Here is a 19,805-nt window from a genome sequence, read left to right as displayed (position 1 = left end):
CGTCACTCGTCCGTTTATTTAAATTGTATAATCTCTCCCTCAGACTTTCCATATCTCCTAGTTTGTTCTCGATCGCAATCCTTAAACTTGGTACCATGAATTCGGTCCTTTGCCACTCTTTATCGTCTAACTGTATTCTTGATTTTAGAACCTTCCCTCTAGTGGAGCCTTTTTTTTTTTTGGAAAACAAAACTCAGCTACCAATGGATATTCAAATATGTAGAGTCAAGTCTGAATATAGAGTGGTATAATTTTGAGAAGTTGGGGAGTTTGTTTTTTTTTTGGCAAACTTGTTGTGTTAGACATTAATAGACAATATGAGAGGAGATAAAATTAAGGGCAATTATTGTTCAATCGCTATACTACAGTGAGAAAAACTATGTCAAGATACCATCCAAGCAATATGAATCCTGAAGCAAATCCAGTCAACAACAAAACTCAGAACTGCAAGCCAATGCTATTAAGCGGTTGTTTACTATACCTCATAATTCATTACTTTCACTGAAACTCATGTGAAGATTTAAAAGAGCTCTCCACTAAGAAAAGTTGTTTGCCATTAATAGAAGTGAATCTAGTTGATCGTGAAGGACTCAGGGGGCACTGGCTGCCAATTTTGACGAGTAAAACACATATTTTGACAGTTTCCCTGTGCAAAAACAATTCAAGGAGTTGGAAATTGCGGACATGTATTATCACCAAATTCAGAAATCCCAAATGCATGAACCCATGCTATTTGATTATACATAGCAATACCTACAACCAAATCCATAGATAGCAAAGTTGATGACAAGATTTGATGCAGTGATATCTTTGATAAAGGATTCATGAAATTCAAAAGCACAACATCCAAAACAAAGCCCTTCATATAGCGAAGAAAGAGATAGAAACAAGGATATGTGCGTCAAGCATTAAGGAGATTCTGAGGAAATTATTGTAAGCTTGTTTGAGCCCATGTAGCATATTGAGTGATACATTTCGCAGACTTCAAATACCCAGTTGCTTCTTGCGACATTATTCCAGAAGCAATAAAGCGTTCAGTCAAACTGAAATAGCGTGATTCATTCAATCAGTATTTGAAATGTGTAGCACATGATGATATTGTCATCATAGTTTAGCGATTGGAGTTGGAGCTATAGACGATTCAGAATGTTTGGGGATATATACGAAAGGAGGAGTAATTAGGCATTTGTGAAGCACAGGATTCCCAGTGCACTCATGTCTTGGATAAACATTTTATCAGGCATAGAGGAATACGATTTCAAGGATATTGAGAAAGAGGCGGGGATGATTTCCTCGGGAATAATATTGAAGTTGTGTTAGAAAGTAATCTAAGGAATGAAAATTAATTTGTGCTGATAAAGTATGATAATTACTAGATGAAGTGTCCGTGCCCGTAAACCTATTAAGTGTAATTATATTTTAAAACACCATATAGCCCGATAAAATACAAGGATAGTTTATTAATGAAGCGATACAATTAAATAATATGACTTTTGAGTTAAAAGGTCACAGCCTATTGTTTATACAATATAAATAGCTATTAGTTTCATTTCTGAAGAAGACATTCGAACATTTATTCAAATATTCACAAAAAATATTTTATATTTATTTGTATGGAGAAATAAAGGCTATAATATGACTTTTTAATATAAATTTAATTTTTTTATTTTTATAATAAAATAAAATGTCTTTTGCTTATTACTAAATGGCATGGAGATTTAAACTGCAGATGAACCGTCCTTTGTAATTATTTTCTAGAATACTGCATACAATTTAAATATTGGATAAGAAGACACGATCATTTAGCATTTTGAATTTGATCATTACAGTTATAGTGAAATATTAAATCATTTCCGTATTTGTATCCAGTTTGTCTCCCAAACAGAGGAGTTAAAACTCAATCTGAACTAATTTAAGATTGCATAATATTTGGTCTATCGCATCTCGATTATTTAATTGTTGGTGGTAAAGTGTGTAAAGCATTATAAAGTTGTATGTGATAATTCACTGAAGTTAACTCTATTGCCCGGATGAGCAAAGGCACTGGTCTTTTTATTATTGAAGTCAGAAAATCTATAACTTCCTTCCTACAAGCATTAAATTAAATATTATTCAATTATATAAAACATTCAATCATTATCCAGCATCCGGTTTTCATTTTAACTGAGTTTGAGGACCTTGCCAACCGGAGAACTCCAAAAGTTTAAATTTTCCATTAAAAAAGCTTTGAACTAGACAATCAACGTTTGAGGTGAAGGTTTACCCGCCTGGGTGTAGCAGAGCCTGAAGTGCAGGAGAATTGAGAAGTATTCCCATTCATTGGCCAGAACTGATTGAGAAGTCCTATCGGAAAAGTGGTAGGCTATTGGATTTCCAATCTGCAGTTTTGGGAACCAACAGATTGGCAACACTACTGGGGAGAGTTGCTCGAAATACATATTGCGAAGTTACCTAGAATTTCTAAGTTCGTAGATCAATATTAGAAGTTGTATTAATTTGATTGGAAGTGTACTTTGCTAGAAGTAAGAACCCAGAAGATCAATACATTCCTCGAAAGAGGTGGCAACTCTATTCAATAAAATTTCAGTTGTAACTCTGTTGAAGGAGAGGACTTAGAAGAAGATGATTTGATTCTCTAACATGGAGAAAGTATACTATGATCAAGAGGCAAATCTATGTTACACAATGGAGGAAGAATACATGCACCTCCTGAATGTATTTTTTAATTTGGAAAGATTCTAAGGTGAGACATCGGCACACTTATTTATAAGGATGGTGGATATTTTTCGGGAAGTACCTTCAGACATCATGTCTCCATGCAAGGAATTGATAAGAAAGTTTCATGAGTAGGGAATCTTGCCAAAAGATCCTGATTTGATGCTTCTCTTCCAAATATTGGATGAAAGTCTGAGTTATATATCTACTTTGGATGCATATTTGAATTTAGAAAAGAAAGAAGATGAATCTACAACACATTTCTTTATGAGAATGTTTAATGCTTATCAAGAAATACCTTCAGAATACAGACCTTCATCATCTAATCTTCTCTACAGGATGCGGGAATTAGGCCTCTTATATGATCATCAATTTCTTAACTTTCTCAAACTTATGGATAATGAACTGACTATAGAAGAAAATGAAAGCGAGACTGAAGTAACATATGAGTCAAATGAAGTTTCAGATTCAAATGGAGATGAATATTTTGAACATTCTAAAAGAGAATCAGCCCATGATAATACTTATATGCCTACAGGTGACAGTGAATGTGAAAATGAGGAAGAGGGTTCTCTAACTGTAGAGGAAATTTCAGTCTTGTTAGATCTAGAATATCATAAGCATGTTGAGAAAAATGGCTCAATTTTTTTCTCAATCCACCAAGGTGCGCAAGTTGATGGATCAGTGCACATTCAGGAGGTACTGGATGAAAGAGATGATCATTCTGAAGAATCATATAGTGAAGATGATATAGAATTGCATACGGCATATGAACATAAAGAAGTCTTAGGATATATTGCTGATGAAGATATCTATCTTATTGGTCAAGAAGATGATGATTCCCAAAAGGATGAAATTAGTACACTATTTGATGAAACATTTGCTGATTCAGATGAAAGTTCTCATGATAGTATGGCTGAATTCTCTATATTCCTAAACCCATTGTTTGAAGAAGAAGTAATTGAAGACAGCTCTGTTTTCACTACATTCTCAAATCCATTATATGAAGAGGATTTTCCAGGCAGCCAAATCCATCAGCATCATGATGAAGATAGCAGGTCTGATTTTGAAATTGATAAAACTCATGAAGTGTATTCAGAAGGTGAAACATCTTTTAGTCCATTCTATGAGCAGGAGTTGTGTAATGATATGAAATCAGCCAAGCAAAATGAGGATGCATCAAAGGAGTTCTGAAAAAATTTCAAGTGTTCTATCTAATCAAGTTCTTGATGAAAGAGAGGTAACATTTCTTGAATGCAAATTATCTTCAAACTCTTTGGGTGAAGATGGGTCAGATTGTGTATATAAAGATCTTCCATTCAGCAAAAACTGCAGTACATCAAATGTTCTTTCAAAGTCTAAACATAAGACTGATACCAAAGATTACATTGACCAAACAAATCCATTAAGTGTTGTCCATATGAATGATGTATCAGATTCAGCAAGGGATCAGATGTTGGGGGTGAAAGATTCAAAAATGTATCTATCTTTAAATACTCTTGTTGATGAAGAAAGGGCGAATTCTGATCCTAAACAAATAATGAAGCGAAAGTATATCATGATCAGAAGAAAGAAAATGTTACATGATCAGAACTATGTGTTTGATAGAGGGAAGGATCTATGTTCATTTTGGGGGGCCAAGGGCCACCCAATTTCACCTTGCATCATGCGAAGCATGGATGCTCGGCCTACTCCTCCAAAGATAACTGGAATCTCACTATGCCCACTAGGGGCATATGTCCCAAGCAAGAGCCACTAATGGAGCCTTATTTTATTTTTTTGGAAAACAAATCTCAGCTACCAATGGATATTCAAATATGTAGAGTCAAGTCTGAATATAGAGTGGTATAGTTTTGAGAAGTTGGGAAGTTTTTTTTTTTTTTTTGGGCAAACTTGTTGTGTTAGACATTAATAGACAATATGAAAGAAGATAAAATTAAGGGCAATTGTTGTTCAATAGTTATACTACAGTGAGAACAATTGTGTCAAGATATCATCCAAGCAATATGAATCCTGAAGCAAATCCAATCAACAACAAAACTCAGAACTGCGAGCCAATGCTATTAAGTGGTTGTTTAGTATACCTCAGAATTCATTATTTTCATTGAAACTCATGTGAAGATTTAAAAGAGCTCTCCACTAAACAGAGTTGTTTGCCATTGATGGAAGTGAATCTCAATGATTGTGAAGGACTCAGGGGACACCGGCTGCCAATTTTGAGAAGTAAAACACATATTTTGATGGTTTCCTTGTGCAAAAACAATTCAAGGGGTTGGAAAGTGCAGACATGTATTATCACCAAATTCACAAATCCCAAATGCATGAACCCATGCTATTTGATTATACACAGCAATACCTACAACCAAATCCCATAGATAGCAATGTTGATGGCAAGATTTGATGCAGTGATATCTTCGGTAAAGGATTCATGAAATTCAAAAGCACAACATCCAAAACAGAGCCCTTCATATAGCAAAGAAAGAGATAGAAACAAGGATATGTGCATCAAGCATTAAGGAGATTCTGAGGAAATTAGTGTAAGCTTGTTTGAGCCCATGTAGCATATTGAGTGATACATTTCGCATACTTCAAATACCCAGATGCTTCTTGTGACGTTATTCCAGAAGCAATAAAGCATTCAATCAAATTGAAATAGCATGATTCATTCAATCAATATTTGAAATGTGCAGCGCAAGATGATATTGTCATCATAGTTTAGTGATTGGAGTTGGAGCTGTAGATGATTCGAAATGTTTGGGGATATATATAAAAGGAGGAGTAATTACGCATTTGTGAAGCACAAGATTCCCAGTGCACTCATGTCTTGGATAAACATTTTATCAGGCACAGAGGAATACGATTTCACGAATATTGAGAAAGAGGCAAGGATGATTTCCTTGGGAATAATATTGAAGTTGTGTTAGAAAGTAATCTAAGGAATGAAAATTAATTTGTGCCGATAAAGAATGATAATTACTAGATAAAGTGTTTGTGCCCGTAAACCTATTAAGTGCAACTATATTTTAAAACACCATATAGCCCAATAAAATACAAGGATAGTTTATTAATGAAGCGACACAATTAAATAATATGGCTTTTGAGTTAAAAGGTCACATCCTATTGTGTATACAATATAAATAGCTATTAGTTTCATTTCTGAAGAAGACATATTCGAACATTTATTCAGTTATTCACAAGAAATATTTTATATTTATTTGTATGGAGGAATAAAGGCTATAATATGACTTTGTAATATAAATTCAATTATTTTTTTTTTTTAATAAAATAAAATGGCTTTCATTTATTACTAAATGGCATGGAGATTTAAACAAGTGAATCGTCCTTTGTAATTATTTTCTAGAATACTGTATACAATTTAAATATCGGATAAGTGGACACAGTCATTTAGCATTTTGAATTTGATCATTACAGATATAGTGAAATATTAAATCAGCTCCGTATTTGTATCCAGTTTGTCTCCCTACCAAAAAAGTTAAAATTCAATCTGGACTAATTTAATATTGCATAATATTTGATCTGTCGCATCTCAATTATTTAATTGTTGGCGGTAAAGTGTGTAAAGCATTATAAAGTTGTACATGATAATTCACTGAAGTTAACTCTATTGCCTTGATGAGCAAAGGCACTGGGCTTTTTATTATTGAAGTCAAAAAATCTATAACTTCCTTCCTACAAGCATCAAATTAATTATTATTCAATTATATAAAACATTCAATCATTATCCAGCATCCAGTTTTTATTTTAATTGAGTTTGAGGACCTTGCCAACCAGAGAACTCCAGAAGTTTAAATTCGCCATAAAAAAGCTTTGAACTAGACAGTTGGCGTTTGAGATGAAGGTTTACCCACCTGGGTGTAGCAGAGCCTGAAGTGTAGGGGAATATAGAAGTATTCCCATTTATTGGCAAGAAATGATTGAGAAGTCCTACAGGAGAAGTGGCAGGCTCTTGGATTTCCAATCTGCAGTTTTGGGAACCAACACACTCTGTACTGTAGAAGTTTTTATTAAGCCCTTCCTCTTTGTTTCCTATGAAGACCGTACGATGTGTTTTCCTTGTTGTCGATACCTTTTTAGTAAATTCGTGGTGCGGTGTAACCTTCTCTTTCCACGCGGTCCGTTCACTGTGTATCGTACGATGGAATCTTTCCTTTTTCTAGGTTCGTACAATATGTTCAACCTCTTGTACTGGCCATACGATATGTTCTTTCCTTCTGCTTCAGCCATAACCGCCTTGCCTTCTTTCGCTTCTTTGTATTCTTTCGAACATTCATTTTCCCTCTTTTATTACCTTCGTCAACCCTTAACATATTACAACTCCAAAAGAGCTCGTAATCCTCCATCTACCAATGGAGTAAGCCATTCACTAAGTCCAAGTCATCGTCATTAGACCCTCCTCCCAGTCTCAATACTCCCTCTTCATCAAGTTCCATTGTCTTCTTCCCCTCATCATCCCCTCCACCTTCGCCTTCAAAATCCAACAACGCTGCCTCCTCACCTATCATCTATGCGTGTAAGTTGATTACAAATCTTCGGCCTGCTCATTCCATGGATAGAGTATTTCATTTGCAATCATGTTTCACCTTTGCTTGTACCAGCTAGCCTTGTCCAAAGATGGCGTCATACCCTTTTCTTTTTAACAGAATGACCACAAAATCCAAAAAGAATGGTTGTGTCCTGATGGTTACAATCAAGGTCCCTAAGGGCTTGATTCCGTGCTGATCAGCAGTGAGTAGTTGAAATGTAGGTGGCCACAATGTAGGTTGTCCCAACCTTTTCCATATATTCTCCAGTAGAACGTTTACTCCTGACCCTCTATCTATGATTGTGTCCATAAGTACCATTCCTAGGATACCCATCTCTAATACTGTCGGATGTCTTCCCATAGTGAGTGCCAGTAGCATTTGGTTTGTTGCAGTCGCTCCACTACCATCCTTTCCTATCTCTTCCATTGCTTTCGGGAGTGGTGTCATGTTTAGTATCGTCGTCCACAACTGAGGCATTGTAAGGTCATTTAATTTCATAAGAACTTCCATTTGCATTACCCGCCTTATAATATTTTGTTCTGTCAGCTTCCTCTTTGAGGTACCAGCAATGTCTTTCGTTTGTAAATTTTTGGCTTCCATTTGTTTTTCCAACTCTGTTCTTGCTTGCTGCAACCTCTTCTTTTCTTCCTCTGCATCTAGGTACATTGCTTCTTTACTTGCTCACAAGTGATGGCTAGTATCTTCTAATCACATACTTCAATGCTTAACAAGTTCACCCCTTGCTTAGGGTATTTTGAATCCTCGTGGTCTCCTGGACCACACCATCGGCATAACAACTATGGTGTTTCCTTTGTGGTACAATCTCTGGCAAAGTGCCCCTAGAGGTTGCACGCACTACAATGTATCATCGGCCATCCACTTGAGTCGTACTGTATTCAACTTCGGCCTCCATTATTGTCATTGTTGTTATTGTGATCGCCTCGTCTGCACCAATTATTGTTACGGTATCCTCCTGAGGTTGCGTCGTTCATGTTCATTCTTGCTCCTCAAGTGGATACTTCCTATGTCAGTAACACTTGCTAGTGTCCCTTCGTCTTCATATTGAACGGGTATTCCTTTGTGGAATGTCCTACAATCTGGCAGATATCGCAAAATTGCATTTTCGAGCAAGAGCCATTTGGTGGCCCTCCTTATAGTCCATACACCACAATTCCCCTTTCACTGAGTCAAGATTCCTTTTCAGATTTTTTAATTCCTTCATCATCCATAACATATCCTTCTGCAATGCTTGAACTTTCTTACTCAATTCTTGGTCGCTACTACTACTTTTGGAAGATGAATCATCTGAGTCCGACGACTTCTATTTCTTTTTTTTGCTCATTTTTTGTTCACTCTCCAGATCCATCACCCAATTATATGCATCTATGTATGATGTTGGAGGTGCAATCTTCATTTTCTTCTTTAGTGCCAGTCGTAGCCCTTCAACAAACCATTGTTTCTTTAATCCGTCAGTCGGTGGGCTCTCCATCTTCCCCACCAACTCTTTCAGCCTTCTTGCATATACAAGGATCGTTTCATTCTTTCCCTGCTTTGTACTATATATTTTTGTTATAATTTCATTATCATCCCTTAGCAGTCGGAACTCTACTATGAACTCCATCCTAACTTCTACCCATGTAGTTAATTTTTGTGGATTGGCATCTGAAAACCAATCAATTAGTATACCACGTAGGGTCACTGGAAACTATCAGACCCAGTCATCCTAGTTTGTTACACTATTTTTCGTCCATAATATTTCACATGTCTTGTAGTGTCTGATCGGATCTGTCATTCCATCACCGTTGAACTTCGGCAATTTTTCCTCTGGTCCTGCCATTGCTACTTTCTTCTGATTTTGTGGTACTTATTGTGTACCGCATTGTTCTGAGTACCTGTGTTGTTCTAAGCACCCACATTGTTCTGAGCACCTGCGTTGTTTTGCACAACCGTGCTGCTTTGAACAATCGCCCTACTTTGGATAACCGCATTACCCGATGAGAAAAGATCTTCCTCAAGCAAAGTTATTCGATTCTCTACATGTATCCGTTCATTGGTTGTATCAGGAATGACGAGTTCATTCCACACTCATGCTCCTTCAGCACTTCAAGCCATGCGAGTTACTTCCCTTCCATTTGGATTCTCTACCCTCGGCGTTTACAAGTTAAGGAACTCCTCCCTTGTCTCTTCCACCAAATTCAATTGTTGTCGAGTTTCTTCGAGCAATTCCTCGGCACTCCTCAATCTGCTAGGTGAATGCATCCCTTCGTCTGTACTCCTTCACCCCCTCGGTGTCCGTCGATAAGTTGCTGAAACTTTTGTCTGTGCTCCTCCTACTATGCTAAAATTAATACTTCCGTGTTGTGTGTATCTCATCCTTATCTTTTATCTTATTCTTATCTATATTAAGCAGATTCGGTATTAATCTTCACAGCACTTCTTTGTTCCAAGTTCAACTAGCAACGAGCCAAATGTTTACTGTACAAGGTAAAAGGATACTTATCATATGTAGTACAGTAAGATATAACATAGAACAGATACTTTATTCATATATGCAATATGCACTTCAATGCTTACAATATGATTATGATGATCAATAATCCCTTCTAAACAGTGTACATATACTTTCCCAAGGGGTGACTCAACTGTTACGTGCCCTTTCGGATACACTTCTACCCATCGGCTACAATATAGATTTTACCAACAACATACACCTTGTTGAGAAATCGAAAGGATTTGTTTGTTTAACGCATTGTACCTTTTCATACTGATTTCTTTTAGTAATTATTATTTTCTGTTGATTTTGCCTTTATGTTGCTTTATATTTGTTTGACTTAATTCATATCTTCTTACTAACTCAGCACATGAAATCGCTGCATAGACCATTGACTAACAACATTCATTTAAGAATTGATATTAATATTAACAATAAATACCAATGAAACACAGGGACTCACACCCTCCCCCGAAAACCTCAAAGTACCCATCCCCAAACATACCCACATTGGGTACTTGCACACCCGAGTATCCCCACCTCTGCCATTTTGCAACCACATCATTGTCGAGATGGATACTTGAATTTCTTTTTGAATTTAAAATGTTACTATTGGGTATGTACTATGTTACTAAGTTAAATGTTTAATGGTTCTGGTTAGTGTTGCAATTTTTCTATGTTCAAGTACTTCAATTTGGTATGTCATACTGAAACATTATTTCATAACTAGCATTTCAAGTTCTACATGTTAGTATACAACAAACCCTACCCCCATCCCCACGCCATCCCAAAATTGAGGCCCTTTGTCACCCCATCCTGAAAACTCGTCTTGGTGTCCCAACATCTCGACGTATTCAAATCCCAATGTTACACTAATAAATACTAATATCATATAAAGAGTATATCTCAGTTTAATATTAAGAAATGATTCAATATTAAGAATTTATATTGGTATAATATTGTAGTGTCCCTTTCTAGCACTTATAGCATAATGTTGTTGTTAGCCTATTTTCTGTTTACCGCATAGATTAATTAAGTAATGCACACAGATAATGAACACGAACAGCAACAACAGTACTCCTTTATTCGCATATGCCAACAAATTACATCCAGAGCATCCAATAAGATGATTTACAATGTATTCAAACGGGGTATAAATACTTTCCGCCGAACCTTCCCGAAGGGGTCCGTTGGCTTACCAAATACACAATCTCCAATGACATAACCCAGTCGGCTACAGAATACAAAATCTGTCGATGACATCATCCCCCCAAAAAAAAAAAGTCGTCTCCTGACAACTAACAAAATAGGAGACAAGCCACATACAACAAAACAAAAAATACTAGAGAGGAGGTGGTGCCCCTGAAGAACGCTGCTGACGACGCAACTCATAGACCTACTCTGTCCGGATGCTCAAATCCTTTTGAATTCGTGCGTTAACCTCTACAGCCTCCTTCAGAAGAAGCGCTGCATTCATAGCCTGTGTCTTTACCAACTGTAATTCCTACTCAGCTGCTTCCTTATCTCGCACGGCCGCCTCCCTATCCCTCAACAATGCTGCCCGCTCAGCTACCCATGCTGCCTGCTGGCTGGCCAAGTCCGCTGCTAACTTCTCCCTAGCCTCCCTCTCAACTGCCATAGATCTCTTCGCTACAATCCTGTCTGCTGCCATGTCCACCTCCGCGACAAGCATAATAAACCTCCTTATAGAGTCCCACAATCTCATGTGCCAACTTCTCCAACAGAGTGTTGCACGACCCCAACTTCGGCTCATTGGCCCAATCTGCCAACATCTCTGGTGTCTCAACTACTGGCCAAACTCTCCTCAAAACATGAATGGAACCGCTGCAGACAGATCTCCCTGATGTAAGCTCGAACCAAATGCCACTCCCTCCACCAAGTCATAGCCTGCAATGCCACATTGTGTTCCTTCTTTAGCGCAACCTTCATAGCCCTGAGGTAGTCCCTACACCTGTCCTCATCCGACCCATAATCCTCCTTCGCAAAACCCTCCATCGTCCACTCGGCACCACTATTCTCTTCCTCATCTACGAGGACCATGCCCACATCCAATGCAGCCTCCTCTGCTCTCGGCGTAACCTCGACTTGTGGCACCCCCACCACCTGAGGCTCTAGTACTATAGCTGATACTCCTAGGTGCCCGAGGGGCTGGATGGACGGACCAACCTCGGCAGGGATGAGTCAAAACTGCTGTCTCAAGAAAGCACTGGCTCTATCCATCACCTCCGACTGCTCTGACTGTGCGAGCTCCATGCTCTCCTCCTGTTGTCCTAGCTAGGCTGACTGGATTGCCTGTACTGGCTCGGTGGCTACTAACAAGACGAAACGGTGACGACTGCATCACAGTCAATCACATCCAAGTGAACCTGAGGCTCAGGCTTCGGCGTTGGCAACTCTACCCTCTGCGAGACTGGCTCCGCTAGTGCAATTGGAACATCTGCTATGGCCGTGGACAAAGTAGCACCTAGAGTGGTCGCTGGTGTAACAACAGTTGTCAGTGGGACACCCTCTGGTATGGTCCAGGGGACATCTCCTACTGCTGGCGAGGTCATCACGATCGGTGCATGATGCTGACCAAAAGGAGGAATGTGTGACGTGAGAGCGGACAAGTGCGTCGAAGTTGACAACTGCGGCGGGGTGAAAAATGTGGGCTCACTATCTGCTGGTTCGCTGCCAACCTCCTCGGAAGTACTCTTTTCCTCGTACTCCACCCCGTTGCTCTCCGAAGTCTCCTCCCATCCGCTGTCAGTATCCCTGTGAGCAGCCTGCAATCCCCGAAATACCTCCTTCTATCTCGCTGTTGTCCCACCCATGTCTAGATGTTTCCAATAAAATATTGGAGGCTCTCCCTGTGCCAACTTCCCCCAAGGTAGCGCCTCAAAATCATCCATGGGTATCTGATTAACGGTTGCTTCCAGAAATAGGCCAATCGCATGATGTGGCATAAAGAATGTGCAGTGTTGGAGTGTCATGAACTCCTCCATCCTGTCAACCAGAACTGTAGCCCAATCACACACTGTGTCGTTCATGATGCCATTCATGAATACTATCTACGGCCATGCTATATCTGAGGCCCAAGTCGCCCCTGTCAGCTTGCTCTTGATAACGTCCATAATACATTTCCAGTGGCCTTCCCGAATGAGATCCTGTCGAAGTCCTCTGCATTTTGACCCCTTGATAACTGACTCCATCTCATCAGGTGTAAGATCGCGGCCCACTAATCGAATCCAGTGTTCCTTCCGTTCTTGAGAGAGCTTGTGATTCTTGATTCCCACCTTCTTACCTCCAGGACCAGGAATGCCAAAAACCCTCGTGAAATCCCTAGGCTTAAAAGAAACTATCATCCGATGCTTTTTATACAAAAATGTGCTCGTTCTGTTGTGCCAATTATACACTTCTATAATGGTCCTCAAAACTAATTTGAATAATCGGATAGAAAAAACTGGAAGCTGGATGGCCCAATGCACCTGCGCCTGTATCAAAATCTGCTTAACCAAATCTCCGTCCAGAGTTTCCTGCCACCATTTTCGGCATTCACTGCCATTAAGACCCTCAAACTGGATGCTGAGATGAGTGAGTTCCTCCCTGACTTTCTGTTTCTTGCTGTTGGAAGCGGATGGCCCTGCAACTCAGATTCCAGACGCCAAAACCCTTGCATTCTTTTCCATACTTGCCTTCAGCTAACACTTCCACTGCTTCCGTTTGCCTGCCAATTCCATGCAATAATGGCTTCTATCGTACTTTTATAATCTGAGGTTCCTCCTTCCTTTGCATGCACGGCAAAAGAAAAATGAGAGTTAAATGACTATTCGCGAAAGAATTTAAAAAGTTACAAAGCTTATAACACCATCCGTGGAAGGAAAAGTCTACAGGTAGGAGAATGCTGATGAGTGTAAAGTCTTGGACAATAAGGCGCTTTATGACATTTGCTTCAGGACTCCCAAGCTCACTACCCCAAGCTTTGGTGATTTAAATCACTTAATCTCAGCCACAATGGACGGTGTAACCTGCTGCCTCCGTTTTCCTAGTCAACTGAACTCAGATCTGAGAAAGCTAGTCATGAATCGGATCTCCTTCCTCTGCCTGCATTACTTCATGATGGTTTTTGCCCTTTTGACCTCCCGTGGGTCGCAGCAATACTGCGCTTTAACTGTGCTGGAGCTGACTCAGCAGATATGGGAGTCCAAGAACATAATGTGTACTGTGTGTTGCAGAGCCTAGGTGCGGGCGTTACCTGACACCCTCGACCGTGCTCTGAGGGAAGATGAGCACCACGCGAAGAATAAAGAAATCCGCAGAAGTAATAAAGAAGTTTCAAACACGAGAAAGGACTGTGGAGACCAGGGCACCATGCACAGAAGGAAATAAGCTTGCAAAAATCACTTAGAGTCGTCCGCAGAAGAAGCAACACAGAGAAGATAGAGTCCACAGCAAAAAACTCTACGCGCGGAAAAGAATGGAGAAGCTGTGAAAATTTTTCTTTTTATGGAATGTTTGGAATAAACCCTGCAGAAAGCAAAGAGTCTACAGAAAATAGGAAGGTCCACCCGCAAAATAGAAGGGAAGCCCGTGGCAAGGGGTCCGCAGGACCACCCGCAGAAAGCTATCCGTGAGACAGGTGTCCGTGGGACAGCCTACCTGCGGAGCAGCTATCCGCGAGTTGTGCCTGCGAGAACTCTTCCGCTCAGCTTGCTTTTCTTTTCTTTTCTTTTTTTGTGTTCTTTTTTTTTTGACCAAAAAGTACCAATGCTTAATTTTCTCCCCCGACCTTGGCAACCTGGGACAACAAGGGAAACTGTCGGGGTTTGGCCTTCTGCAACGACGAGCTCTTCCTTTCATGATATATCCTCAATTTCGATCAATTGATTGCCTAAGGCACTTCTTGCCCATCCAAGGTTGACAATTTAATTGCTCCATTGTCGCCGACCTCCCGGATCTAGTATGGTCCGACCCATCTAACCTTAAACTTCGCTGGCTTAATCTCATTCCACCCATCATACTTCAATACCAACTACCTCAGCTGAAACTTGTTGAGCTTTAGATGCTTGTCATGCCACGCCTTACGTTTCTTCTATGTCACCTCCGTTGCCCACTATGCCAGCAATCGCTTCTCCTCAAGCTTATTCAAATTATGTAGCCACTCCCCTTAAGCTTTCCATATTGCCAAGCTTATTTCCCAGTGCTATTTGTAGGCTCGGAATCATAAATTCTGCTGGTACCACTGCCTCTTGTCCAAACATTAATTGAAATGGTGTGTGCCCTGTCGTCACCTTGTACGTCGTGTGATAAGCCCAAAGAGCAGAGGGTAGTTTGTCCTCTCAATCTTCTCCTTCAACTGCGCAAGATTTGTAAATAATTGATACTAGAATTTTATTTGTAGCCACGGCCTATCCGTTTGCTTGCGAGTAATACGGACTCGATAATGAATGACAAATCTTGAATTCGGTTGTGAGCAATCGGATGATATGATTAACAAAATGTCCACCCCTATCACTTGTTAACTGTAACGGAACTCCATACCTGATAATGATCTGATCATAAATAAACTTTGCTGTGCAGACGGCCGAGTTATCTGGTAGTGCGCATGCCTCCGCCCACTTGGTCAAGTACTCTGTTGCGACAATAATGTACCGGCACCATCTAGTCCTGCTCACCTTCAGGGGTCCAAAGAAATTCAATCCCCACCGCTCAAAGAGTTCCTGCGTGTGTGAGGGATTGAGCAGCATAAAATCTCGCTTCAACGGCTTCGCGGCCCGTTGGCAAGTGTCACAACCGACAACCCATTCCCGCTCGTCGCTATACACCGTTGGCCACCACAATCCTGCCAATAGTATCTTCCTCGCCGTGGTGTCGGGTCCCATATGTCCACCTGCTGGTCCCTCATGTGCTTCCTTCAGTACTTTCGGTATTTCTTCCTCTAACACACACCGTCTAAGAATATGATCCGGCCCCATCTTGTAGAGCAATTCGTTGATCAACTGGAAGGTACAGCTCCTAATTATCAACTTGCGCTTGTCTTTTGTTGGCATTTCACTAGGAAACTATCTAGTTGACAAGTATTCTCCAATGCTCTTGTACCATTTCGGCAGTATTGCAATCTGAAATAACTGTGCGTCAGGAAAGTCATCGTGCACCCCGTCCGCGGGTTCCCCTGATTCTTGACAGGTGGTCGACGCTAACATGCTTCTTCCCCGGCCGTAAAATGATTTTGAAGGTAAACTCTTGCAACAGAAGCAGCCATCTGTTGATTCTTCCTTCAATGATAGGTTTATTGACAAGGTACAACAAAGCTTGATGGTCCACATAGAACACAAATGGTGTCGCCAGCAAGTAGTGTCGGAACTTCTGGACTGCATACACCATACCCAATGCTTCCCGTTCCATGTTGTAGTTCTATTCTGCTTTAGATAACAGTCAGCTGGCAAAGTATATTGGGTGATCCAAGCCGTGGTTACCTGTTTGCGCCAAGGTTGCTTCGATCGCATAGTTGAATGCATCAACATGAACATGGAATTCCTTATCCTAATCCAAATATGCCAAGATGGGTGTCGTAGCCAATCGTACCTTCAACGCTTCAAATGCCTCATCCTGCTCTTTTTCCCATTTGAATGATTCTCCTTTGCAAGTTAACCTGTCCAACGGGTATGACACCTTGGCAAAATTTTTGATAAACCTTTTGTAGTCGCCTATATGTCCGAGGAAAGACTTTACCTCCATCACATTAGTGGATGGTTGCATTTCCAAGATGACTCTCACTTTGTCTGAGTCGGTTTTCAATCCTTCCTTACAGACAATATGTCCAAGCAGTCTTCCTTGCGGAACCATGAATCTGCACTTCTTGGGGTTCAACGCTAGCCGCACCCTGTGACATCTTTCCATACATTCACCGAGTGCTGCTAGATGTCTGTCCTCCGCATTGAATATAGACCAATCGTCGAGGAACGCCTTGAAGTTTCCCACGGACATCTTGTCAAAGATGTGCAGTATAATCCGTTGAAAGGTGGCCGACATGTTGCACAAGCCGAATGGCATCCGATTGTATGCATACACCCTATCTTCGATGACAAATGTTGTCTTCAACTTGTCCTCCTCCGCTATAGAGATCTGATTGTATCCGGAGAACCCATCCATAAAGGAGTAAATTTCATGTCCGGCGACCTCCTCCAAGATGCTGTCTGTAAATGGAATCGAAAAGGGATCCTTGATCATAACTACATTAAGACATCTGAAATCCACGCATATCTGGATTTGGGTGGTGTCCTTCTTGAGTGAGATAACTATAGGTGATACCCATTCACTTGCCTGTACCTGAAAAAATAATTCTGGTTTCCAACATCCGATTGATCTCCTTTGTAACTTGTGCCACATAGTTCTTATTCATTTTGTAGGGTCGCTTCCATACCAGCACCGCTCCTTCGACCAGTGGGATGCGGTGCACACACAACTCCGAAGGTATTCCCTTCAGATCCTTATATCTCCATGCAAATACATCCTTATATTCCAAGAATATCTTGAATGTTGCTGCTTTCAATACTGGATCCTAGTTATCTCCCACCAATATGTTTCTTGGTTCAATTTCATCTCCCAAATTCATAGTTTGTAGTGTGGCTTCATTATACTTGATTGTCTCCCCCTCACTGAATGTATGGGCAGGTGTGACATCCAACGGGTCATCCCCCTCCTTTATCTCAAGGAATTCTCTTGGAAATTCATCTCCCCTCGGACCCTCCTCAATTGTCAGTACATTGCAGCTCTGGAATAGTTCGTAGTCCTCTATTTGCAAGTGGTAGAGACCGTTGACCGAATCCAAATCGTCATCTGTTGATCCTCCCTCCAACCGCAGGACTCCCTCCTGATCCGATTCCATATGCTGCCTCCCTTCATCTTCCTCTTCAAAATCTGATGACAAAGCTTCTTCTCCCACCGTCTGGGTGTGCAAATCGATGACGAACTTTCTCCCTTTACTTTCCAGTGATAAAGTGTTTCTCTTCCAGTCATGTTTAACTCTGGCCTGAATCAGCCATCTACAGCCTAGAATTGTGTCGTACCCTTTTCGCTTTAGCAGGATGACGACAAAGTCAAGCAGGAACGGTTGTGTGCCAATTGTAACCGGTTGCGCCATCAGAATGCCGAGAGGTTTTATGCCATGTTGGTCTGCTATCAGCAGCTGAAATGTAGGTGGCCATAGCATCGGTTGTCCCAACTTCCTCTGGGTATCCTCGAGTAAGACGTTCACGCCGGACCCACTGTCAACAATTGTGTCCATTAGCACACTTTCGAGAATGCCCATCTCAACGACCGCTGGATGCCGTCCGAATGCAAGTGCCAGCAACATTGGGTCTTGTCCACTGGCGGTAATTTCCTTCCCCCTTTCTTGTTCTCCTGTCGCTGGCGCAATATTTGTGACGGCCAATCTAAGCTGAGGCATTGTAAGAAGCAAATCATTTATCTTGACGCGTACCTCCATTTGTAAAATCTGTCGTACAATGTTTTGTTCCGCGGCATTCCTTGCCGAGGTGTCGGTGGTGTCAACACACTTTCGAGAATGCCCATCTCGACGACCGCTGGATGCCGTCCGAATGCAAGTGCCAACAACATTGGGTCTTGTCCACTAGCGGTAATTTCCTTCCCCCTTTCTTGTTCTCCTGTCGCTGGCGCAATATTTGTGACGGCCAATCTAAGCTGAGGCATTGTAAGAAGCAAATCATTTATCTTGACACGTACCTCCATTTGTAAAATCTGCCGTACAATGTTTTGTTCCGCAGCATTCCTTGCCGAGGTGCCGGTGGTGTCTTTCAGCTGAGAGGTCTCTCCCTGCAATGCCTTTTCAATCTCCGCCCGCACTTCCCCAAATTTCCTCTTTTCTTCCGCCAGGTCCGGGTACTCTTTTGCTTGCTTCCGTGTAATTGTTAGAACCTCTTCTTCATCCGTCTCAACAGTGATCAAGTTTACTCTGGATTTTGGGCACTTGGCATCTTCATGGTCACCGAGTCCGCACCATGTGTATAACAATTTTGGCGTGGTTGCTGTTGTGCACTCCCGGGCAAAGTGACCACACAAATTACAGGCTCGGCATTGGACAATCGGACCTCCGTTCGCATCATATTGAATTCGACTCTTCCCGCCATTATTATTGTTATTGTTCGCATTGTTGTTATTTTGCCCGCGTCTATTGTTCCTATATCCTTCGGACATGGCACCCTCCGTACTTGTGTTCCTGCTCCCTCCGGACGCGGAAGCCTTCTGTGCCAGGAACACCTATTGAGGTCCTCTGGTTTTCATATTGAAGGGGTATTCTTTTGTGGAATGTCCCATGATCTGGCAAATGTCGCAGAACTGGTTTTTTGGACAGTAACCCTTTGTGTGACCTTCTGCCTTACATTTCGTGCACCATAGTTCGCTTCCCTTTGTTTCTTTCTGCATGTTCTTGAATTCTTTCACCATCCGGATCATGTCCTTCTGGAGGGCTCGGACCTTCTTGCTGCTGTTTTCCTCATCGCTACTTTCTTGTTCTGAGGATGCATCGTCATCTAACTCAGAGAAGCTACTCTTCTTTTTTTTCGTCTTTTGCTCACTTTCTAGGTTCAGTGCCCGGTTGTACGCTTAATTGTATGACGACGAAGGCATGATTTTCATTTTCTTGCGCAATTTCAGGTGTAGGCCTTCAATGAACCACCTTTTTTGTAATCCATCAACTGGCTTATTCTCCATTTTGTTGATCAAGTCCTTCAACTTCTTGGCATACACTAGGACTGATTCATTTTTTCCTTGTCTTGTATTTTATATTTCTACTATAATTTCATTGTCGTCGTGGAGTAGTTGAAATTTCGCTGTAAACTCCTTCTTAAGGTCATCCCAAGTGGTTAGGTTCTGGGGATCTACATCGGCAAACTAGTCGATTGCAACAACCCGTAGGGTGGCCAGAAACTGCCGAACCCATTTGTTTGTATCAGTTATGCCATTTTCCCTCCAAATTGTCTCTCACATGTCTTGCAATGTCAGATGGGGTCGGTCATACCATCGGCATCAAACTT

At 41.1% G+C, this 19,805-nt stretch overlaps 1 protein-coding gene across 1 annotated transcript in view; it reads right to left on the bottom strand.

Moving 5' to 3' along the window:
- Positions 1-19,805, bottom strand: part of CNX5 (co-factor for nitrate, reductase and xanthine dehydrogenase 5) — a 268,770-nt gene that overhangs the window by 70,881 nt on the left and 178,084 nt on the right. The gene's annotated exons all lie outside the window — the stretch shown is intronic.

This window comes from Cupressus sempervirens, chromosome 7, assembly GCF_028749045.1.
Source record: "Cupressus sempervirens isolate cs-2001-9-10 chromosome 7, ASM2874904v1, whole genome shotgun sequence".
Lineage (NCBI taxonomy): Eukaryota > Viridiplantae > Streptophyta > Pinopsida > Cupressales > Cupressaceae > Cupressus > Cupressus sempervirens.
This window is presented reverse-complemented; position numbering and strand designations above follow the sequence as displayed.